This window comes from Anomaloglossus baeobatrachus, chromosome 1 (assembly GCF_048569485.1).
Source record: "Anomaloglossus baeobatrachus isolate aAnoBae1 chromosome 1, aAnoBae1.hap1, whole genome shotgun sequence".
NCBI lineage: Eukaryota > Metazoa > Chordata > Amphibia > Anura > Aromobatidae > Anomaloglossus > Anomaloglossus baeobatrachus.
Window position 1 is genome coordinate 593,066,293 of NC_134353.1, and position 25,983 is coordinate 593,092,275.

Below are 25,983 nucleotides of genomic sequence, written 5' to 3' on the forward strand. Positions count from 1 at the left end.
GCAGCTTGAAATGGATTTATGAATCGCCTGCAGGTCTTGGGATCTCCGGCGTTCCGGTGTGGTGAGGCCAAACGGAGTTTGGAAGTATCCGAGGAGGCTACCACGGGAGCTGCGGACGTGGATTGAGTCGCCAGAGACGTGGCACTCGCTTGCAGCGTATTCAGGCGGGTGTCCACGGATGTCATGAAGGCCAACATACGGGATTGGGTCTCACGTTGTCGTCCGAGTTCCTGCTGTAATCCAGCCAGCTGGGTTGCTAGTGCATCGGCGGGATCCATGGCCTGTTCTAGCTGTTACGTCCGGGTGGTGGAAACACTGGACCGTACACCGGGTTCCCCTGGTGAGGCAGCCAGACCGGTCACCCCGCCAAAGGGCCTTGATGCACGGCAGCCGAAGCACTATTGGTAGCAAGACAGTCCGTATGAGAGCTGGAAAGTAGATGTCGCTGGGAACACAGAGTTCTAGACGGTAGTCCGGGTGACGAGGCTCAGGGTCCGAGGCCGGGTTGTAGGATCAGGCGGAATCCGGAACCTGCTGAGCGAGAGGATGGGTCACCAAACGGAGCCAGGGACTGGAGACTGGCGGAGCTGAAGAGGTGGTGGAACATCCGCTAAAGACCGTCAGGAATACTGGAGTGGACGTGGTCAGGACCGGCTGGCGTAGCAGGACAGGCTCTGCGAGAAAGACAGGGGTTAATACTGGACACAGCAATACGGGGACCTGAACTCCTAGCTTACTAAACACGTAGAACAGGCCCCGCCCACCAGGAAAGAGAATCCTAATATACCCTGTACCTGTCTATGCAATTTCCTGTTTCTAGGTGCTGGCCCTTTAAGAGAGGGTCAATGACCACGCGCGCGCTCTAATGCGCATGCGCGAGGCCCGTGTGCCAGAAGCCAGTACAGGGAACGGTGCAGAGGAAGCAGGAGTGCCCGGCTGTGAGTCCCGCGTCGCAGAGGGGCGCCGGGAGTGGGGAGCAGGACACATGGAGGGTGCAGGCGAGGAAGAGGAAGCCGGGACCGGAGCGGTGAGCAGGGGACGCCATCGGGAACCGGAGAGCGGGGCACAGGAACCGGGGAGCGGGCCACGGGGACCGGAGAGCGTGACAGATATTGGCCCGTTGCCAGCCTGATATTAGCTCCCAGCTGATGCTTTATCTTGAAGGGTTTGTAAAATAGGTGAGGACCTACATGATTTTTTACATTTATTTCTTTTTCCACTACAATACAGCAAACTGACTGCAACTAATCACAGAGGGCATGGGGCATGTATAGCAGTCTGATTTCAAACAATCTCCAGCCCTTTAAACAGCGAATAGGCTAGAGAAGCAGGGAATATTCATTTAGTTTAATGCGAAGGCCAGAAAAGAGCCTGACTGCTGTTTTATCTTCAGAGAAACATGGTATGTATAAGGCTATGTGCCCACGTGATATTAAACCTGCGGATTTATCTGCGGAAAATCTGCAGATTTTCTGGATTTTCTAAATAAATCCGCAGGTTTCAGCATGTACACACACTCCCCATGTTATCCTATGGGACATGGGGAGTGCTGTGTCCATGCTGCAGATACGTGCGGCTGCGGAACATGCTGCAGATGTCCCGCAGCCGCACGTAATTGCATGTCAATTATTTCTGTGGAAGTACCTGCGGAAATCCCGGCCCTCCGCTATGGAGATAGAGGCCGGGACTTCCACAGATAAGTCGCATGAATGTCCGCAGGTTTACCGCAGCTATGTCGCTGTACTACCACAGCTAAAAATAGCTGCGGATTCCGGCGAGCAGCTCCGAAGGTACAAACTCCCGTGGGCACATAGCCTAACTGTCCTGCTCTTATCACCCATTTTCCTTCTTTTTACAGCCCCCTAGCCCTTACTATGACAATTTTACAGCCATTTTACAGCCCAGAAGTTCTGGTCCTCATTGACTTGTATGGGGGCTCGGTGTCTGCGGTCAAGTTCAGGTGAAGTTTTCTTCCCAAATTATTTATTGGGAGCAATACTGCATTTTCTGGAAAAAATTCATAGGTGCCAACACTATCGACTATGACTATATATGCCCACATATTTGCATGTCATTTTGTCTTTATGTAAATTGTTATATGCAAAAGTGATTGTTAAAACAAGTATTTTAGAAAAACAATATTGCAAACACAGTTGCATATCTATAAAAAAAAAGTTATTTGTACAGTAATATGCAAACATTTTAAAGAAATTTGAAATGTTTGCTGTAAAAATAGTAGATCCTTGATGAAAAGCCCCACACAGCCTTGTGTCATTTACTGTATCTACAGAACACTCTAGACCTCAGGCAGTAGCAATGGAAATTCCAAAGAGTCTGTAGGTGTCCTGTAGATGTCACTATACTTACTACAAGACTTAAGCTTAAAGTTTGTAAATCTTTAACTCTAGTACTGATAGAGAAAAAATACATATATACTTTGTATTGATATTTACAGTAGATAAATATGACATAAATAACTATAGACAAACACAATCTACAGTACGTAAACTAATACTGTACCAAGCAAACCAAAAAACATTGATGCCTGTCCTACGTTTGACCAAGACCACCAGGATGCTCCACAATGCTTCTGGGAAAATGTTCTTTGAACATGAGACAAAAGTTGAAATGAAGGCATTTGAAGGAAAACAAACATTGCACACCAACAAGCCATCATCACAACAATCAAGCAGGGTGGAGGTGGTATTATGGTTTGGGGCTGCTTTGAATTTTCAGTGTAATTAACAATCATTAAGGGAATAATGAATTCAAAGGTATTTCAAAATATTTTACAGGAGAAGGAATCAGAATCAGTTAACGACTTTAAGTTGAAGTAACGGATAATGCAGCAAGAAAATCACCACAAGCACACAAATAAATCAATTAAAGAATGGTTAAAAAAAATGTATTGTGTTTTGAAAGGACCCTTCCTAACTAGTGGTGAGCAAGCACTAAAATGCATGGGGAAAACCCCTATAGGAATCTCTGACTGCCAGGTCACTGGTGGGAACAGTGTTGTCACAGTATAAGTCCACTTTTACGAACTGATGAAACTGAAGATAAAATGGATTTTGCATGAAAAAAATGGTAGAGAACGTTCTTTCCTGTACAATAACTTGCATATAAAAAGAAGAAAAAAAAAATCTGCCTCCTATGCCCCTTAATAGCCAGGCCATCTCTCATCATATTTCCCCATTACTTATGACTACAGTACATGACATGGTAAAGGGGGAAATAAAACTACAACCACTGGTAGTCACCGATAAATGTAATTTTAACATTTTACTACTTTATCTGAGCATGTAGTGTGTGTTACATGGTCAGACACATCCTGTTTAATTTGTGAAGGAGAAATTCTGAAAATCACAATGCAAGAACTGCAAAAAAATAGAAGGAAGAAGGACTCTGATACACCCTGTATTAGACATAAAGGAGGGCCTCATACACGTTCTTTTAAAATTATTAGATAGTGTGACTCCTAGACTCAAAAAGCAAAAACATAAAGTGCAAGGGCTTACAAAAATTAGGAGATAGCAGTTTCATAAAGAAGTCGGGGACCAGCGCCCCGCTTATCACCATTCGATCCAAAGGATAATTTTCCAAGTCATTTATTAAGAAGCTTGGACAAGACTTGTTCATGCTTCCTAATAAATGACTTGGAAAATTATCCTTTGGATCGAATGGTGATAAGCGCGGCGCTGATCCGCGACTTCTTTAAGAAACTGCTATCTCACTGTTACGGGTCCGCAGCATTCTTCACTGACTTTTATGCTTCATGAGGTGTTGTGACTCTCACAACATCCATAGGTGAGTGCACCCTTATATCCCTTCTATTGTTTTTATCGGTTAAGACCCTATGCGCCTGTCTTTCCTCCACAGTTTAAAAACAAAAAATAGAAGGAGAGACTGTAATACACCCTGGAAGACATTGTAGAGGAGGGCCTCAGTAAACTTTTTTTTTACCATTTTTAAGCAGTAGGACTCCTAGACTGGTAAAGACTATATACTTGTTTCAAGGGCTGAAAAATATTTATTCCTGGGGGTGTACATCTATCTATTTAAGAGAATTGTAGAGGTAGGCCTCATAATAGAGATGAGAGAGCATGCTCGTCGCTACTCGGTGCTCGCCTGAGCATCTCAGTGCTTGCTATACTCGGCGAGCTCCGAGTACCTGCGAGATGCTCAGGCAGATGCTCGACTCCGCCTCCCTGCATGTGGGCGCTGTCAGCCCACATACTGGGATTGGCTGTCACACACTGTAATGCCACATCCAACATGGCTGTGGCATTACAGTGATTGGCTGGCCACACAGAGTCATCAGCTCCATATGATAGCTGATGCCGCTGTGCTCGGCAGTGTGATCCACAGTCAGCTAGTGTAGGGGTAGGTGCTGCTGAGCCAGGGACAGATTTACTGTGTGTGTGTCTTAGGTAGTGTAGGTACTAGGAGACGTAACATCACCACTGCCACCATTGGCATAGTAACCTACCGAGCGGGTTACTATAGCATTGGTGATTTCTGATCACGTGAATACTGGGGCCGCTATGCACTGGCTCCAGCAGGAGCCGCAGGAGTTAACTATTCAGCGGGCTTATGCAGGAGCCGCCAAAAAGCGGCGCCGGGAATCAGCTGATTGGAGGTCACCATTCCTGTAGTAACCTGCTCAGTAGGTTACTATGGCAATGGTGGCAGCGGCGATGTCACCGCCTACCAACTCGCCGCAGCCTCTGCTCAATTACACAGCACGGGGAGGAGCAGTGTTCTTCCTCCCTGTGCTGTGTGATATAGCAGAGCTGCATGGGTTGAAGAAAACAGACGACCAGGATCGTGGACGGGTGAGAGGGAGTAATAAAGATGGAGTCCCTAAGTGTGTCTGTGTATTTATTTATAATAAAGTATTTTTTCTCTGTGTTGTGACTTTTTTCTTAACCCTTTATTGGAGATTCTTAATGGCCGGGTCAAACTTGGCCTGACATTAAGAATCTCAGGCTTAATACCAGCTGGTAAAAGAAAGAAAGCTGGTATTAACCCCTTATTACCCAGCGTGACACCCGGCCGCTGAAAGAGTTGGATACAGCGCCAGAAAATGGCGCTTCTATGAAAGCGCTATTTTCTGGGGCGGCTGCGGACTGAATTCTCAGCGGGGGGGGCACAGAAAGCTTGGGCCAACCTGCGCTGCGGATTACAATCCCCAGCTGCCTAGTTGTACCTGGCTGAACACAAAAATTAAGCAAAGCCCACGTCATTTTTTTTAAAATTATTTCATGAAATTCATGAAATAATTAAAAAAGGGCTTCCCTATATTTTTGGTTCCCAGCTGGGTACAAATAGGCAGCCCATGCATCTTTTTTTTTACCCCTAACCCTTGGGTTAGGGTTATGTGTTTACGATTTTTTTTTTTAATTTTTAATGATTTAAAAAAAAAAAAATCAACATGGGCTTTGGCGTATTTTTGTATGCCAGCCAGCTACAGCAGGCAGCTATGGGCTGCCCCCAATCCCCAGTTACCTATTTGTACCCAGCTGGGAACCAAAAATATAGGGAAGCCCCCTTTTTTTTTTTTTAATTATTTCATGAATTTCATGAAATAATTAAAAAAAACGATGTGAGCTTTGCCCAATTTTTCTGTCCAGCCAGGTACAACTAGGCAGCTGGGGATTAGAATGCTCAGCACAGGTTGGCCCAAACTTTTTGGCCCCCCCCCCGCTGTGAATTGCAGTCCGCAGCCACCCCGAAAATGGCACGTTCATAGAAGCACCATCTTCTGGCACTGTATCCAACTCTTCCAGTGGCCCTGGTGACGGGTGGCTTGCTGGGTAATAATGGGGTTAGGGCTATCTGTGTATTATCAGCTGGCCCTAAGCCCGAAATTCATGTTGTCATGCCAATATTCCCATGAATTTCTAGTAAAGATAAAAAAAACACAACACAGAAAAATATTTTTATCAGAAATAAAACACAACACAATTAGTGACTCCATGTTTATTGAACTAAAGAACCCCCCTCTGCCATAGTACTGGGTTGAGGGTTCCACGATGTCCAATCCAGATCCAGTATCATCTAATCGGTTTACCGGAAGGCAAAGCAATCAGATGTATCAGGTTCAAGGACCTGAATCACATGACACATCAGCTGATTGTTTAAAAGCTGTTTACACAATCAGCTGATGCATCAGTAAAAAAAAAACAACTATACTCACCTTTCTGCAGACTCCTGTCTGATTAGTCCAGGACCCACCGGTAATCAGCTGATGCGGTCACCTGACAGCATCAGCTGATTGTTTAAACCGGCCGGGCGGTATAAAGCTGGCCTCACCGCAGGACTTATACGATCAGCTGATGCCGTCAGGTGACCGCATCAGCTGATCATCAGCAGGTCCTGGAGCGATTAGACGTGTCCTTGGAGTCTGCAGACAGGTGAATATGATATTTTTTTTCTTCTTCTACAGTTCACTTTTGGTTTCGCTTAGCAGCGAATGTACATGCAGAGAGAAGCTGCCGCACATACACTACAAAGCGAAGGTGCATGTCACACGGGAAGAGGAACACAGGATTCTTCCTCCCCCTAATAGAAAGACAACATTGCTCATAGCAGTGACATGGGAGGCAGAAATGTGCTTACAGGGATCTTCCCCATACTGCTCCATTGTTACTTGAGCACTGTTCTTATAGATTTGTGACATTTTTAGGCTTTCTCCAGACCGCCGAGGGTGCCGCCGGAAAAATGCTTGGGTATCCCATAGGCTAACATTGGGCTTGGTGCTCGGGTCGAGCACCCGAGCATTTCAATATGCTCGACCCGAGAATCGAGCACCTGAGCATTTTACTGCTCGCTTATTTCATCCTCATACACATCCTTAAAATATTGTGAAGGAGGGCATCATTCACAACCTGGAAAAAATAATAGCGAAGCCATATGCCGACCATCTAAACATTTGAAGAGAAGGCCGCCTAATTACACCCTAAAGATTTGGCATAAGTGCAGCCTGGTGACCCTCAAAAGATTGAGCAAAGGCTGCCTGATGACTCTTAAAACTGTTTGAACAAGGACACCCTGAAGACCCTTAAAAGATTTTAAGTACAGACCGCCTGATTACCCTCAAAAGATTTTGAGTGCAGGCCTTCTGATGACCCTCTAAATATTTGGAGCGATGACTGCTGATGACCCTCAAAAGATTTTGGGTGAGGGCCGCCTGATGACCCTAAAAAGATTTCAAGCAAGGACTGCCTGATGACCCTCTAAAGATTTGACGTGACGACCGCCTGATGACCCTTTAAAGTGTGCCGCCCCCGTGCCAGCAGCTGGGCTGTTCGGATCCGGATCGTCGGTGGCTCAAGGGGTCTCCGGACCCAGGGGTCGTGCGGCCACTTGATTTAAATGGGGGGTAAACTATGTACAGGGCGAGTTGGAAGTTCGTGACGCTACCCACGGTGGTGGTAATGTGGAATACCAATGCTGCTGTTGGGGAGGGGGGAGCCCGGTGGCGATGGTGTAGCAGCAGGATGTTTTAACCCCTCCGTGGGTAGGGAGTTTGGTGTCGGTGACAGGGTGCCGTTGGGAAGAAGCAAAGGGGTTTTTCAGCGTACTCATTCAGTCAAAGAATAATAACTCCGACAGCTTGTAAACCAGAATTCTGAGCACCACTGCAGCATGGAGGGAGCACGCCTGGAACCGTGTCCTTGGTGTTGTTTTTAGCCTTTGGCCTTTTCTGTGGCACTTTCTCACTATTGGACCCTCAAGTTTGGAACTATTCGGGTCCCGCTCACCCATATGGCTAACGGAATGAGCTTGCTCTCAGGGTTCACGAGTAGGATTTCTTTGGACTGTAGTTTGGGAAATTCCTATCCCATCGGTGCGCTAGTACCCTGATTTTGGAGCGGGTTGGGGATGAATCTTGAAGTATTCACCCCCGTCGGGTAAATTACCGAGACGCGTGAAGCTACTTCCTGGCCTAGGGTCCACGTACCCCGTTGTGCCCTGGCCCCTGCCCAGTGACGGCTCAAGATCGCCATCTGCCCTCCTCGGCAGTCCATGCCCCTTGGCATGGTCCCCTGCAACCGGGGTTCCAGCTCCTACCAGGCCCAGACCAACTTCTGTCTCCTAGTACTCAAGGAGCCCAGCACCTAACCTGTGACCTCTCCTCTTGAGAGTCACCACACAACTCTTCTTACTCCCTTTCCACCTTGTCACTTTCCCCTACCAACCCCCATATGGGCGGCCCTATTCCCTTCAGGCCCCCCAATGGTGTGTCTGGTGGGTACGGTGTAAAGTGTTCTTAGGATTTTGACTGGCTAAGCTGTTAGCAACACCAAAGGACCAGGATCCGAAACCAAGGAGGAGTAGATACTGTGCAGAAGGGCAGATTGCACAATACCCTGTGACGACCTGATAGGCCAGGGGGTCACAAAAGATTTTGAGGTAGGGCCGTCTGTCATGGGGTCCTTCTCCCATATCACACAATCAACAGAGCGAGAGATGAGTGAGCAATCCAAAGCATATTTATTCAAAGCAATCCAGAATGTCCATCAAATAATCCACAAAACAGAGGGTAAAATTGGTCCAGTAACACAAATATAGTCCGGTATGCGATAAAAATATGTCCAGTTTCTCTCTGAGAAGCCGCTGCTTCTCCCATAGCATTAATCCTTCTCTCCTGAAGTTCTCCAAACAGACTGCCCAATTCTTCAGGTAAGCAGAGTTTAGGTGGATCTCATGCCCCCTCCTCCAACTTAGAAACAAAAGGCTGGCATAGGAGGAATTAAACCTGCAAATGGGACAATGTACACACAAGGAACAAAGAATGGACAGTGAACCATGCCCAAACATTAACCCACACAAAATAGTACACAATCCACAATATTCAACCATCACAACCTCTCCCTGCTTCTGAATTAGGGAGTATGCCATCAGGTCTACACAGACCTCTGGCCATCTCACTTAAGTCCATGCTGCTCAGCTGTGGATAGTCTATGGTTCTTCTTGCTGGGGCAGTCCATCAGCGTTCTGGTGTTGGCTTCAACGCTTGTATTGGATGAAGAAGCTGTAGATAGTCCCTTGTACAGCAGTAGGGTTGGAAGAAAAAGCTTCCCTTTGTGTCCTCCTTCACTCAAACTGTGTTTCCTGCACCCACAAATCGACATTGTAGATCTCCCACATCATTTCCAAGGAGAATATCTGCAGGCAGGCCGCTCATCCCCCTTACCACACATTGCTTGATCCCAAAGCCAAAGTAAAGATCTACAGTCGCCTTTGGGATATTCCTCATTTGTCCTCCAGCCAATTCAATAACAATCCCTGGTCCATAATGTATTGCCTCTGGCTGAACCACTCGGGGATTAGCTATTGTGAGAAATGCCCCAGAGTCACAAAACCAATGACTCTCTGTCCATCCAGCACAACCTCCTGTAAGTGCTTACTTTGATGGTGAGAGGAACTCGGGGCTGTGGCTCACACCCCATAAACCCCTAGTGGCCGATCATGAGTGCCTGAGTCATTAGGCAAGTCAACTTGAAGGGGTGAGAACTCTTCCCACCTTGTATTCAGCTGTAGAGAACCAACAGGTCGATTTGGTGCAAAGTCATTCCTCAATCGACCAGCAGGGCAAGTGTTTTGCAAATGCCCAGGCTGTCCACATCGATAACATCTCCTCTGCGTCATACTCCTTCTAATGTACACTCTGGAAGGCAGTAGGAGAACCTGGTGACAAAGGCCAAAGTCCATACACTCCAACAGGGGCATCTATGGTGCAGAGTTCAGCGGTACACTCCGGTGGAGGTGGTGGTAACTCTTCCTCAGGCGGGATGGAATGCACAAAATGCACCGGACGAGATGGAGGTGCGTGGGGGTCCCTCCGAGTCCTTGCGGGATAACTGGATTGCAGGTGCCCAGGTTGCTCGCACCCATAACATCTCCTCTCTGTGATTCCCCCAGGGCGTGGTCGGAACTGTTGGGGCCCAGGATTGTGAGCCGTGGTTGTCATAGGCCTGTGGCTGGTTGGAAGGGCAGATATAACTGGAGAGGGCCGGGGAGCAGGAGCAGGCTGTGTTTTATTGTCCAGAAGCCCCCTCCATTGTGGTCGGATAGTAAGGGCCTCATCAGCCAGGGCAGCAGCTCTATCCAAGGTGCACTGTGTGCGCTCTCTGACCCACTCCCATATTTCTGAGGGACACTTGTAAAGAAATTGTTCTATAAGAAATACCTGTATAACGTCTTCCACAGTGAAGGTGTCTTCTGCTTCCAGCCATCTCCGACATGCCTGGGACATCTTATGAGCATACATCCTAAACGATCCGCCAGTGGTGGATGGAAGGTCTCGAAACTGTGCCCTATGTGAGACTGGGGTAACAGCATGGTAGTGGGTAAATCAATTGCCAATTATATATATACGCTTTACAATGTTGTAATCCCAGTTCTGCTGTGAGTCAATGGTGCGATAAGCCTCTGCCAGGCTTCCGTTCAGGAGTCCCACTAACAAACGCACCCAGCCAGAGTGGGGAACCTCCATCATGACACACTGCTGCTCAAAATCCTTGAAGAACCCTTCCACATCTCCGGAAGCCTCCTCAAATGGCTTGAAGTCGGCCCGAGTAATCCGTACAGGCTCCTGGATAGCTGTGTTTACACTCCAACTCACATTACTCCCTCTGTTGGACTCCATTGCTTCTTGTCTCCTCTGTGCTTGGCGAGCAGCCTGCTCCTTATATTCCTGAGATACACCGGGGCCAAGAGCTGCCATTTCATCTTCGAACCACACCACCCACTGGCTTTTTGGGGCAGGGATCCCTGTCCCCAGTGCTTGTCCGTTAGACATCTGTGAGGTGGACTGACTTGCACCCACCAGTAGATCAATTAAGGCTTCTTTACTCAGTCCCTGGTAGCTCAGGCCCAGATCTCTGGCTCTTTCCTTTAGACTGGATGCAGTCCAGTTTCTGTACTCACTCTGTGGGTTGATCTCCATTAAGCTGTGCTCTGGTGGTCCCACCGCTGCCACCAGTTGTCACGGGGTCCTTCTCCCATATCACAAGATCAACAGAGCAAGAGATGAGTGAGCAATCCAAAGCACATTTATTCCAAGCAACCCAGAATGTCCATTAAATAATCCACAAAACAGAGGGTAAAATTAGTCCAGTAACACAAATATAGTCCGGTAAGTGATAAATAAATGTCCAGTTTCTCTCTGAGAAGCCGCTGCTTCTCCCATAGCATCAATCCTTCTCTCCTGAAGTTCTCCAAACAGACTGCCCAATTCTTCAGGTAAGCAGAGAGTTTAGGTGGATCTCACGCCCCCTCCCCCGACTTAGGAACAAAAAGCTGGCAGGGGAGGAATTAAACCAGCAAATGGGACAATATACACACATGGAACAAAGAATGGACAGTGAACCACGCCCAAACATTAACCCACACAAAATGGTACACAATCCACAATATTCAACCATCACAACTGATGACCTACAAACGATTTGGAGCGAGGGCCACCTGATGACCCACAAAAGATTTTGAGCAAGTTTCACCCGATGACAGTCAAAAGATTTTAAACAAGGGCTGCCTGATGAACCTCAAAAGATTTTGAGCAAGGGTGTCATTCTACAACATGGAGGAGAGAAAGGGACAAATACCAACTCCTCCCAGAACCAGGTTTACCATGAGAGTAACTAAGTGCATACACAGTCTTCACCATTGCCTCTGATTGTGAGGTTGGACTTGCCTGTTGATAGGCAACAGGTACCACTCCAGGGCAGCTGCTGCTTGTCGTGCTCCACCAAGGGGGCTGGTCAGCAAAAGATGAGATGGGAGGAAGGGAAATACTGCCACTAGGGAAAGATAGGGAGGGACAACTTCTAACACTTACCTTTAAGCAACACTAAGCTCCCTGATGTCCCTATATAGGTTATTTCACCCCATTCGGCGATCACATGCCTATCCCTCAACAAAACCCTGTTTAGTGCTTGTCCCGCTCGAGGTTAAAGACACAGAGGAGATAAGACAGGGGTGAAAGAAACAGCAATCATACAGAGCACATAAAACTACATGCAGGAGTACAGTGAATGGATAGGTGAGGAAAACTGAAAATGGATAAAAGGTAGGGAAAACACCACACATACTTCCAAACAGCAAACTCGAGCTACAGCTGCAAAAATTACTTCTTTGTCCACAGCCCACAAGTCCACACCAAGGGCTATGTATAACTAAGCTATCACTGGCAACTTCCTAAGCTGACAGAAGAGTATTTATAGTAGAGGTGAGTGGGAAAATCAGACCACTGAGATTAGGCTTTTCATCCTGAGTTAGGAGACCAAATGAACTACTTAACCCTTGATAAATATAAATTTCAATGGGTGCATATTGGGAAAAAAATTGGGATTACATTATTAAAATATATGGGAAAGGATATCAAAGCCACTACATGATTAAAGATATATGCCAAAAGAAAACACTGGAGTATATGGCTAAAAACAGTATTTTTTTTTAATCAAAATTTATGTACAAGATGAACAAAGACAGCATAAAAAATTCTGGGTAAATATAATGCAACCAGTATAAATTGGTAAAACAAAGTAGATAGCTGGGGGGACAGATAGCTATTATTACAATAAGTAATAATACTCACATGCGGAGATTAAAGACTGCTGTGGGTACAATAGTATGTCCTCCCAAAAGCTAATATATAACGTATAATAAAGATTAGTCTTACCCATAAAGTACACCGGACCCAGAAATCAAAAAGGAAAAGCCCCAACGCACGTTTCACATGTTTGTAGTGTTGCTTCTTCAAGGGGAGGTGCATTATGCCAAGCCACAGCTCCTTATTTATAGGATCCAAGCTATCACATGACCGTACTGAGTCACGAATGTAACACCTAAGCAATCACAGGACCGTACTGAATAAGAAAGTGTAACATGTAAATGATCACATGACTGCACCTGATCTAAAAGTGTATTGTAGGAGCCTGGACACAGTCAGCAAAACAGGACTCGTTGCCCTCACTACCGAGTGGACACCAGCTGCCATGGAGATGCCGACGGTGCCACGTGAGACCGCAGCAACAAGAAGCGCACACAGGACGTACAGGTGGAATGCGTATATATTTGAAGTTAAAGTGCATAATGTAACATAAAAGAGCATTAAACCCAGGATAAAAATGAGGTAAAAGCAGTGGAAGACAAACAAAAAAACAGTAATAATACATATATTAATTATTGATGATGAACTAGTGACAATAAATTTGCTCTCTTTGTTCATGTTTACATTTTATATTTTGATTCAATAAAATACTGTTTTTAGTAATATGGTCTAGTGTTGTCCTTTGTCATAGAACTGCTTAACCTTTGCAGAAGCGGACAAAGGAGAATCTGCACAGCTACCTGAAAAACAAAGCAGATTCAGCTTGTGCAAGTGTGCATGTAGCCGTGCGCTGCAATCTCCTGACACCTGATATAGAGGGATTCACTCTCCATTATGGTGCCCCCGTGACAGAGGGTCGACTGATGATCCTCTAAATATTTGGAGCTCCTGCAGCATGCACAGTTTCACCAGGATCACGGCCTCAGCAATTACATATACCATCAGCAGCACATCCACTTTCCTGGCCCTTACCATGAGCCTTTCACATTTAAATTAGGTAGATACTATATATGCCTTCAAACTTTCCGGTATTGGTAGAGAAAGTAAATTATGTAGCCCTAAAAAAGACTTTTGCTTTTTGGTTGCAGCAGCAGCATAAGTATGGAAGAACTCTAAGGCAATAAACCCTGCCTATATGCCTCTAATACAAAACTATCCATACTCCACCAGCTGTACACAAGAGAAAGGACAGTATGTAGCCCTGAAAAGTACTTTTGTTTTAATGGTGAAGCAGTGGTATACAATTACTGCAACACCGACTCAACACTGCCTATATGCCTGCTCTAAAGTCAGCTCTCCCTCCTACATCAACTCACCCTGAAATGAGTCCAGAGTGCAGTGTACGAAGCATCACAACACCAGATCTTATATAAGACCTGCTGATGTAATATGGCCAGCCAATTATAGCAATGTCCATAGCCAACATGGCTATGGCATTAGCGTGTGCGGTAGGCAATCCCCACATGTTGATAGGCTGTCTAAAAGCCAAGGTGGGGACTGAAGCATGGTGCTTGAGCCCCCACGATGCTCGATCTAGTAATGAGCTTACCTAAGCACCCCAATCGGGTATCGAGCAGTGGAGAGGACACTCGTTCATCACCATTCCTAACCGTAAACCTTTCAAGATAGCATAAGCTGAAGAGGATTGTGCATGCAATGAATCCTAGAATCATGGAAATATTGATGTACCAAAACACATTTGCAGAAATTCCTCCACAATGTTATATAAATCATATTTGCAACTGCTGGAAATATTTGGTTTAGGTGATTGTTGCCAACTAGGTCTCTACAGCTTTTAAAATTTCTGGGTTCACTTACTTTTTCTCTCTGCACTCGTGCGATCAGACCACAGCTGCAGAGAGGAGGGCCGGCGCTGTGGAGGGGAGGGCCAATGCTGCGGAGGAGAGGGCCGGCGATGTGGTGGAGAGGGAGGTATTTAACTCCCTATCTCCTCCATTGCCGGCTATTGCGATTCTCGCTCTGCACTCAGAGTAATATTGGTCCAAGTGGAATGCGATTTTTTATCGCATTCTACTTGCTCTGTTTTTCTTGCCGTGTGTCCTAGACCTTGAAGATAGGATTCTAGCAAAATATATATTTATATTCAGTATAATAAAGTGCATTGAATATACTAACAGAAGAAGGAAACAACAATGTCCATATAAAAAATAATAAGTGTAAAATGAAAAACGCTAAACCAATTCTCCAGTTTGTCAATGAGCATAGAATAAAAAAAAATATTAAAAAAAAGACCGATAAAACAATATGGCTCTGTTGACATGGAGGTCCTCAATTGGACCGAACTCTTGCTATTGCCACTATGGGCCATTAAATATTTTTCTATATTGGTGTGCTGCCCTTAGTGAATGACAAATGGCAGAATAACATTCCCAAAACACCCCCCGCCTGTTTAAATCCAGTGGGAGAGGTTTCAGTCCATCATCTCTTATTTGGAATTCTCTTCAACCTCTGAAATGTACCAAATAAAATAAAATGTTTGATGTGGAAGCTGAAGAACTACTTATTAAATAATAAATGGCCTTCATTGTTTGATATTTCTCTGGTTTATGAGTCAAGCTGTTTCTCTTGTTGTTGTGTCACATGTAAAAAGGAATGTAAATTGAGACTTTTACGCTACACAATGGCCTATGCCACCTCTAGCTGGACATTTCATTTTTGTTTTGATATTGCGAGCGACAGAAATTATGGTCCCAGAAATATAAATTGAAAATAAAACTGGTATGAAAACATATATTGTATAGTTTCTTCTATTATATGCCCAACGTCCATGTATTTATTTCCAGAAATTCTGTAACTCCCACACAAAATACAGGTACATTTTTTTTGTTCATTTATTGCTGCAAAAAGGAGACATATATAAATGTAATAATTATTATCCTACATTGGGCTTTCTGCTCCATTCACCAAGATGCCGTAAGTTTCCAAATATAACATTTTAAAATGGTCCTGAGACCCCTACAATGCTGTACTTTAAATATGGATCCATTCTAGGTCATGATTAGAGTTGAGCGCGGTTCGAGGTTCTCCAGTTCTAAGCTCGAGTGATTTTTGGGGCTGTTCGAGATCGAACTAGAACTCGAGCTTTTTGCAAAAGCTCGATAGTTCTAGATACGTTCGAGAACGGTTCTAGCAGCAAAAAGCAGGGCTTTTTACAGCTACAGTGTGCAGGAGCCATCGCTGGCAGCCTGCCACAAGCTGGTAACCAAGATAAACATCGGGTATCCAAGCAAAGCGCTTTGGTTAGTAACCCGATGTTTATCTTAGTTACGTGCAGGAAGCCCACACTTCCCGCTCAGCTCACTCCGCCCCCTCCTGCCCGCGGCATGTATACATACATATACACACACACACACACTCTCACTCACGCACACCCCCCCCCTCCCAGCTACAGTGTGCAGGAGCCGTCGCTGGCAGCCTGCCACAAGCTGGTAACCAAGATAAACATAGGGTATCCAAGCAAAGCGCTTTGGTTAGTAACCCGATGTTTATCTTAGTTACGTGCAGGAAGCCCACACTTCCCGCTCAGCTCACTCCGCCCCCTCCTGCCCGCGGCATGTACACATACATACATATACACACACGCACACACACACACACTCTCACACACTCACCTCCCCCCCCCGCTCGGCTTACCTGCGGTGATGAAGTCCCGCCATCCCGACCTCAGCGCTGTCACTGTCCTCCATGGCCGCCGCTTGTCACATCACCTATCGCTTCCGACCCGAGACTGACACTGGCGGTGACGTCACGGACCTCTCGCGATACTTGATGTGAAGGCGCCGGTCATTGACCTCAGTGACAGGGGCTGTCAGTGTGCTGGAGATCAGCGCAGGTAATGTACCTCGCTGACAGCAGCACTTGTCATCCCCTGCAGTGACCTGGGCTGACCCATTGATGTTAGCTCAGGTCACTGCATTGCTCTCCCAGCCAATGGGGAACATCCTGGTCTTCATTGACTGGCTAAATACAAAGCTAAGCACCCCTTAGTGCCACATGAAAGGTACCAAAGGGTGCTCCACTTTTTCTCCATTTTTTTCTCCACTTTTTTCTCCACTTTTTCTCCTCTTATGCTCCACTTTTTCTCCACTTTTTCTCCTCTTAATCTCCACTTTTTCTCCACCTTTTTCTCCACTTTTTCTCCACTTTTTCTCCACTTTTTTCTCCTCTTTTTCTCCACTTTTTCTCCACTTTTTCTCCACTTTTTCTCCACTTTTTCTCCTCTTATGCTCCACTTTTTCTCCACTTTTTCTCCACTTTTTCTCCACTTTTTCTCCTCTTATGCTCCACTTTTTCTCCACTTTTTCTCCACTTTTTCTCCTCTTATGCTCCACTTTTTCTCCACTTTTTTCTCCACTTTTTCTCCTCTTATGCTCCACTTTTTCTCCACTTTTTTCTCCACTTTTTCTCCTCTTATGCTCCACTTTTTCTCCACTTTTTCTCCACTTTTTCTCCACTTTTTCTCCTCTTATGCTCCACTTTTTCTCCACATTTTCTCCTCTTAATCTCCACTTTTTCTCCACTTTTTCTCCACTTTTTCTCCATTTTTTTCTCCACTTTTTCTCCACTTTTTCTCCACTTTTTCTCCACTTTTTCTCCTCTTATGCTCCACTTTTTCTCCACTTTTTCTCCACTTTTTTCTCCACTTTTTCTCCTCTTATGCTCCACTTTTTCTCCACTTTTTTCTCCACTTTTTTTCTCCACTTTTTCTCCTCTTATGCTCCACTTTTTCTCCACTTTTTCTCCACTTTTTCTCCACTTTTTCTCCACTTTTTTCTCCACTTTTTCTCCTCTTATGCTCCACTTTTTCTCCACTTTTTCTCCACTTTTTCTCCGTTCTTTTTCTATGGTCGGTCTACCCATTAGCTCTGCCATGCATACTGTAGCTCTACACCTACTGCACATGTTACTTTATGATTGACATCTCTTTCGTACCAGAGCTGTCTAAGTCTACTCTGACCCCATATTTGTCATTACTATATTGTCCTTGTACTGTATTATGACATTTGGATCATGTGTTTCATTTCTTGCTGTGTTGCAATTTTTTTGCTGCATCCCAATTGTACCTCTACATTGTTCGAGTTTATGTTATTGTTCTCTCACTCTTATGTGATACTGATTATTGTCATTTTTCATGATTACATGCAGATAAGTCCAATCTGACGAAGGCTCAGGCCGAAACATCATTTGTAACTTGTTTTGGACAAAAACATATATGCTTATGAAAAAAAATTTTTTCTTAATATGGACCAATAAAGAGTGATTTTGCATTACTATCCATTGTGACTTACTGACTTAGTCTGGGAGATTTAGAGTGCCGAGGTTACTCACTAATTTTATCTATTATTACCTCTGAGCACCTATATACCAGTGAGCAGAGTTTCCTCTACAGTAGTTCTCCTGATTAGGCATGCCCTTACCTCATGAGCAGGGCATTGCAGCTTTGGTAGCAACCATTACGACATGGACTCTGCTGCTGTGGACCCGGGGAGAGTGAGTGCAGATTCATTGCACCCACACTCCTCACATGAAGGGTCCGCACTCCTAGAAAATGGGGGATACGTTCCCTGAGTGTCTCCCCCCCATATTCTAGACGGTCCAGAGTCGTCGTGGGACCCCTTTATTTTTTTTCTTACAATAAATTGGTGAAAGAGGAAATTTTTTGGGGACTGTTTTTTCAAATAAATTTCTTTTGTCGATTTTTTGTTTTTGTTAGTACTGACAGTTTATGATGTTGGGTATCTAATAGACGCCATGACATCACAAACTGCTGGGCTTGATCTCAGGTGACTTTACAGCTAGTATCAACCCGATTTATTACCCCGTTTGCCACTGCACCAGGGCACGGGATGAGCTGGGGTGAAGCGCCAGGATTGGCGCATCTAGTGGATGCGCCACGTCTGGGGTGCCTGCGGCCTGCTATTTTTAGGCTGTGAAGGCCCAATAACTATGGACCTTTCCACCCTGAGAATACCAGACCACAGCTGTCCGCTTTACCTTGGCTGATGATCCAATTTGGGGGGGACCCTACTTTTATTGTGTAATTATTAATATTTATAAAATAATTATAAAAAAGAGCCTGAGGGGACCTCCACATTGGATCCCCAACCACGGTAAAGCTGCCAGCTGTGGTTTTCAGGCTACAGCCGTCTGCTTTACCCTAGCTGGCTATCAAAAATGGGGGGACCCAACGTCATTTTTTTTTTTTAACTATTTTTTAAATAGAAAAAATTAATGGGCTTCCCTGTATTTTGATTGCCAACCAAGGTAACGGCAGGCAGATGGGGGTGGCAACCCATAGCTGTCTGCTTTATCTGCGCTGAGAATCAAAAATACCGCGGAGCGCTACGTCATTTTTTTAAAGATTTATTTTTACAGCACTGTGATGTCCAGCAATCAAAATACAGGGAAGCCCATTTTATTTTTAGTTATTTAAATAAATAATTAAAAAAAATAAATATGGGCTCCCACTGCATTTTTTGTATTGCTAGCTAAGGGTAATCCAAGCAGCTACTGGCTGCTAACCCCTACTGCTTGGTGTTACCTTCACTGGCAATGGAAAATCCAGGGAAGCATTTTTTATTTTTTTGCCAAAAAACTACAAATAAAGGACGTGAACTTCGCCATATTTTTGTATGCTAGCCAGGTATAGCAGGCAGGTGCTGGAAGAGTTGGATACAGCGCCAGAAGATGGCGCTTCTATGAAAATGCCATTTTCTGAGGTGGCTGCAGACTGAAATTCGCAGCAGTGGGGCCCAGAAAGCTCAGGCCAACCTGTGGTGCGGATTCCAATCCCCAGCTGCCTAGTTGTACCTGGCTGGACACAAAAATGGGGCAAAGCCTACGTCATTTGTTTTCTAATTATTTCATGAAATTCATGAAATAATAAAAAAAGGGCTTCCCTTTATTTTTGGTTCCCAGCCGGGTACAAATAGGCAACTGGGGGTTGGGGGCAGCCGTACCTGCCTGCTGTACCTGGCTAGCATACAAAAATATGGCGAAGCCCACATAATTTTTTCAGGGGGCAAAAATCTTCTGCATACAGTCCTGGATGGAGTATGTTGAGCCTTGTAGTTCTGCAGCTGCTGTCTGTCTGTATGGAGAAGAGCAGACAGCAGCTGCAGAACTACAAAGCTCAGCATACTCCATCCAGGACTGTATGCAGAAGTTTTTTGCCCACCAAAAAAATGACGTGGGCTTCGCCATATTTTTGTATGCTAGCCAGGTACAGCTGGCAGCCACGGGCTGCCTCCAACCCCCAGTTGCCTATTTGTACCCGGCTGGGAACCAAAAATATAGGGAAGCCCGTTTTTTTTAATTTTTTCACTTATTTCATGAAATAATTAAAAAACAAATGACGTGGGCTTCGCCCCATTTTTGTGTCCAGCCGGGTACAACTAGGCAGCTGGGGATTGGAATCCGCAGCACAGGTTAGCCTGAGGTTTGTGGGCGCCTCTGCTGCGGATTTCAGTCCGCAGCCGTCCCAGAAAATGGCGCTCTCATAGAAGCGCCATCATCTGGCGCTGTATCCAACTCTTCCAACAGCCCTGGAGCCGGGTGGCTTGTTGGGTAATCATGAGTTAATACTGGCTTTGTTTTACCAGCCAGTATTAAGCCAGAGATTCTTAATGTCAGGCACGTTTGACCCGGCCATTAAGAATCTCCAATAAAGGGTTAAAAAAAAGACACCACACAGAGAAAAAATACTTTAATAGAAATAAATACACAGACACATTAGAGACTCCATCTTTATTACCCCCTGTCAGCCCTCCACGATCCTGCTCTTCTGTCTTCTTTCTTTCTAGTGTAGTAGTAGTGACGATTGTAGTGAGGATGAGATTCACCAGCTCATCACTTGGGGCAGGGGAACCTCCATCCTCACTACTATCATCACTAGTGTAGTAGTAGTGACGATTGTAGTGAGGAAGGATGAGATTCACCAGCTCATCACTTGGGGCTGGGGAACCTCCATCCTCACTACAATCATCACTACAATCGGGAAGCAGCGTGCAGCCTTCACTCCGTGAGTGATCACTGCTGGCTGCTAGCGGTAACGCTGACAGACGCGTTACCATAGCAACGGTGCTCTCGGACGTTCGACGAACCGAACTCGAACGGGACCCCCGTTCGGCGAACCGGCCTCGAGCCGAACCGGGACCAGTTCGCTCATCTCTAGTCATGATTAGTGATGAGCGAGCACTAGGATGCTTGGGTTCTCAGTAGAGATGAGCGAACTCGACGAACGTTCGACGAACTGAACTCGAACGTATAGGCTAGAATGGGAGGCAATCACAAACACATAAAAATGCATGATAAATGTACACAAACAGTTAATAAACATTGCCATAACACTTACCGGTCCTCGCGATCCCTTCTGCACTCTGTCTCCTGCCGCTATTCCATCCGATGATCGCTGAATCCTCCCGGTGACCTGCACTGCCAGCAGAGATGCAGGACCTATCGTGACGTCAAAATAGCCATATGACCAGTCACGTGGCTATTATCTCATTGGCTACAGACTGGTCACATGACTATGACACGTCATGTAGGACCTGCGAGTGCATCTCTCCGGTACACGGTGCACATATGTGTATCGCCGTGTACCGGCGACATGCTCTAGCACACGGACGACTCCCCGTTCCGTTAGGGACCGGCTGACACAGCCGGTCATTAACGGAGATCACCGTTGCCATAGCAACGCAGTTAGCGGTGACGTCACCGCTAACCGCGGCTCCAAGAGCACCGTTGCTATGGTAACGCGTCTGTCAGCGTTACCGCTAGCAGCCAGCAGTGATCACTCACGGAGTGAAGGCTGCACGCTGCTTCACGATTGTAGTGATGATTGTAGTGAGGATGGAGGTTCCCCAGCCCCAAGTGATGAGCTGGTGAACCTCATCCTTCCTCACTACAATCGTCACTACTACTACACTAGTGATGATTGTAGTGAGGATGGAGGTTCCCCAGCCCCAAGTGATGAGCTGGTGAATCTCATCCTTCCTCACTACAATCGTCACTACTACTACACTAGTGATGATTGTAGTGAGGATGGAGGTTCCCCAGCCCCAAGTGATGAGCTGGTGAATCTCATCCTTCCTCACTACAATCGTCACTACTACTACACTAGTGATGATTGTAGTGAGGATGGAGGTTCCCCAGCCCCAAGTGATGAGCTGGTGAATCTCATCCTCACTACAATCGTCACTACTACTACACTAGAAAGAAAGAAGACAGAAGAGCAGGATCATGGAGGGCTGACAGGGGGTAATAAAGATGGAGTCTCTAATGTGTCTGTGTATTTATTTCTATTAAAGTATTTTTTCTCTGTGTGGTGTCTTTTTTTTAACCCTTTATTGGAGATTCTTAATGGCCGGGTCAAACGTGCCTGACATTAAGAATCTCTGGCTTAATACTGGCTGGTAAAACAAAGCCAGTATTAACTCATGATTACCCAACAAGCCACCCGGCTCCAGGGCTGTTGGAAGAGTTGGATACAGCGCCAGATGATGGCGCTTCTATGAGAGCGCCATTTTCTGGGACGGCTGCGGACTGAAATCCGCAGCAGAGGCGCCCACAAACCTCGGGCTAACCTGTGCTGCGGATTCCAATCCCCAGCTGCCTAGTTGTACCCGGCTGGACACAAAAATAGGGCGAAGCCCACGTCATTTGTTTTTTAATTATTTCATGAAATAAGTGAAATAATTAAAAAAAACGGGCTTCCCTATATTTTTGGTTCCTAGCCGGGTACAAATAGGAAACTGGGGGTTGGAGGCAGCCCGTGGCTGCCAGCTGTACCTGGCTAGCATACAAAAATATGGCGAAGCCCACGTCATTTTTTTGGTGGGCAAAAAAATTCTGCATACAGTCCTGGATGGAGTATGCTAAGCCTTGTAGTTCTGCAGCTGCTGTCTTCTCTTCTCCATACAGACAGACAGCAGCTGCAGAACTACAAGGCTCAGCATACTCCATCCAGGACTGTATGCAGAAGTTTTTTGCCCCCTGAAAAAATTATGTGGGCTTCGCCATATTTTTGTATGCTAGCCAGGTACAGCAGGCAGGTACGGCTGCCCCCAACCCCCAGTTGCCTATTTGTACCCGGCTGGGAACCAAAAATAAAGGGAAGCCCTTTTTTATTATTTCATGAATTTCATGAAATAATTAGAAAACAAATGACGTAGGCTTCGCCCCATTTTTGTGTCCAGCCAGGTACAACTAGGTAGCTGGGGATTGGAATCCGCAGCACAGGTTGGCCTGAGCTTTCTGGGCCCCACTGCTGCGAATTGCAGTCTGCAGCCGCCTCAGAAAATGGCATTTTCATAGAAGCGCCATATTCTGGTGCTGCATCCAACTCTTACAGCACCTGCCTGCTATACCTGGCTAGCATACAAAAATATGGCGAAGCTCACGTCCTTTTTTTGTAGTTTTTTGGCAAAAAAAATAAAAAATGCTTCCCTGGATTTTCCATTGCCAGTGAAGGTAACACCAAGCAGTGGGGGTTAGCAGCCAGTAGCTGCTTGGATTACCCTTAGCTAGCAATACAAAAAATGCAGCGGGAGCCCATATTTATTTTTTTTAATTATTTCTATAAATAACTAAAAATAAAATGGGCTTCCCTGTATTTTGATTGCTGGACATCACAGTGCTGTAAAAATAAATCTTTAAAAAAATGACGTAGCGCTCCGCGGTATTTTTGATTCTCAGCGCAGATAAAGCAGACAGCTATGGGTTGCCACCCCCATCTGCCTGCCGTTACCTTGGTTGGCAATCAAAATACAGGGAAGCCCATTAATTTTTTCTATTTAAAAAATAGTTAAAAAAAAAAAATGACGTTGGGTCCCCCCATTTTTGATAGCCAGCTAGGGTAAAGCAGACGGCTGTAGCCTGAAAACCACAGCTGGCAGCTTTACCGTGGTTGGGGATCCAATGTGGAGGTCCCCTCAGGCTCTTTTTTATAATTATTTTATAAATATTAATAATTACACAAAAAAAGTAGGGTCCCCTCCAAATTGGATCACCAGCCAAGGTAAAGCGGACAGCTGTGGTCTGGTATTCTCAGGGTGGGAAGGTCCATAGTTATTGGGCCTTCACAGCCTAAAAATAGCAGGCTGCAGGCACCCCAGACGTGGCGCATCCACTAGATGCGCCAATCCTGGCGCTTCACCCCAGCTCATCCCGTGCCCTGGTGCAGTGGCAAACGGGGTAATAAATCGGGTTGATACTAGCTGTAAAGTCACCTGAGATCAAGCCCAGCAGTTTGTGATGTCATGGCGTCTATTAGATACCCAACATCATAAACTGTCAGTACTAACAAAAACAAAAAATCGACAAAAGAAATTTATTTGAAAAAACAGTCCCCAAAACATTTCCTCTTTCACCAATTTATTGTAAGAAAAAAAATAAAGGGGTCCCACGACGACTCTGGACCGTCTAGAATATGGGGGGGAGACACTCAGGGAACGTATCCCCCATTTTCTAGGAGTGCGGACCCTTCATGTGAGGAGTGTGGGTGCAATGAATCTGCACTCACTCTCCCCGGGTCCACAGCAGCAGAGTCCATGTCGTAATGGTTTCTACCAAAGCTGCAATGCCCTGCTCATGAGGTAAGGGCATGCCTAATCAGGAGAACTACTGTAGAGGAAGCTCTGCTCACTGGTATATAGGTGCTCAGAGGTAACAATAGATAAAATTAGTGAGTAACCTCGGCACTCTAAATCTCCCAGACTAAGTCAGTAAGTCCCAATGGATAGTAATGCAAAATCACTCTTTATTGGTCCGTATTAAGAACATTTTTTTTTTCATAAGCATATATGTTTTTGTCCAAAACAAGTTACAATTGACGTTTCGGCCTGAGCCTTCGTCAGATTGGACTTATCTGCATGTAATCATGAAAAATGACAATAATCAGTATCACATAAGAGTGAGAGAACAATAACATAAACTCGAACAATGTAGAGGTACAATTGGCATGCAGCAAAAAAATTGCAACACAGCAAGAAATGAAACACATGATACAAATGTCATAATACAGTACAAGGACAATATAGTAATGACAAATATGGGGTCAGAGTAGACTTAGACAGCTCTGGTACGAAAGAGATGTCAATCATAAAGTAACATGTGCAGTAGGTGTAGAGCTACAGTATGCATGGCAGAGCTAATGGGTAGACCGACCATAGAAAAAGAACGGAGAAAAAGTGGAGAAAAAGTGGAGAAAAAGTGGAGAATAAGTGGAGAATAAGTGGAGAAAAAGTGGAGAAAAAGTGGAGAAAAAGTGAAGAAAAAGTGGAGAAAAAGTGGAGAAAAAGTGGAGAAAAAAATGGAGAAAAAGTGGAGAAAAAGTGGAGAATAAGTGGAGAAAAAGTGGAGAAAAAGTGGAGAAAAAAATGGAGAAAAAGTGGAGAAAAAGTGGAGAAAAAGTGGAGAAAAAGTGGAGAAAAAGTGGAGAAATAATGGAGAAAAAGTGGAGCACCCTTTGGTGCCTTTCATGTGGCACTAAGGGGTGCTTAGCTTTGTATTTAGCCAAAAAAATGAAAAAAAAAAATGACGTAGGGTTCCCCCTAGTTTTGTAGCCAGCTAGGGTAAAGCAGACGGCTGCAGCCTGCAGACCACAGCTGGCAACCTCACCTTGGCTGGTAATCCAAAATTGAGGGCACCCCACGCTGTTATTTTAAATTAGATAAATAATTTAAAAAAAAAAAACACGTAGGGGTCCCCCAAAATTGGATCACCAGCCAAGGTAAAGCAGACAGCTGGGGCCTGATATTCTCAGACTAGGGAGGTCCATGGTTATTGGACTCTCCCAAGCCTAAAAAGAGCAGGCCGCAGCCGCCCCAGAAGTGGCGCATCCATTAGATGCGCCAATCCTGGTGCTTCGCCCCAGCTCATCCCGCGCCCTGGTGCGGTGGCAAACGGGGTAATATATGGGGTTAATACCAGATGTGTAATGTCACCTGGCATCAAGCCCTGGGGTTGGTGAGGTCAGGCGTCTATCAGATACCCGACATCACCAACCCAGTCAGTAATAAAAAAAATAGACGACAAACACATTTTTATTTGAAAAAACACTCCCCAAAACATTCCCTCTTTAACCAATTTATTAGAAAGAAAAACAAATCCAGGTCTGCTGTAATCCAAGGGGTTGCCATGACGATCCACACTGTCCCAGTCAATGAAGAGCAGGATGTTCCCCATTGGCTGGGAGAGCAATGCAGTGACCTGAGCTAATATCAATGGGTCAGCCCAGGTCACTGCAGGGGATGACAAGTGCTGCTGTCAGCGAGGTACATTACCTGCGCTGATCTCCAGCACACTGACAGCCCCTGTCACTGAGGTCAATGACCGGCGCC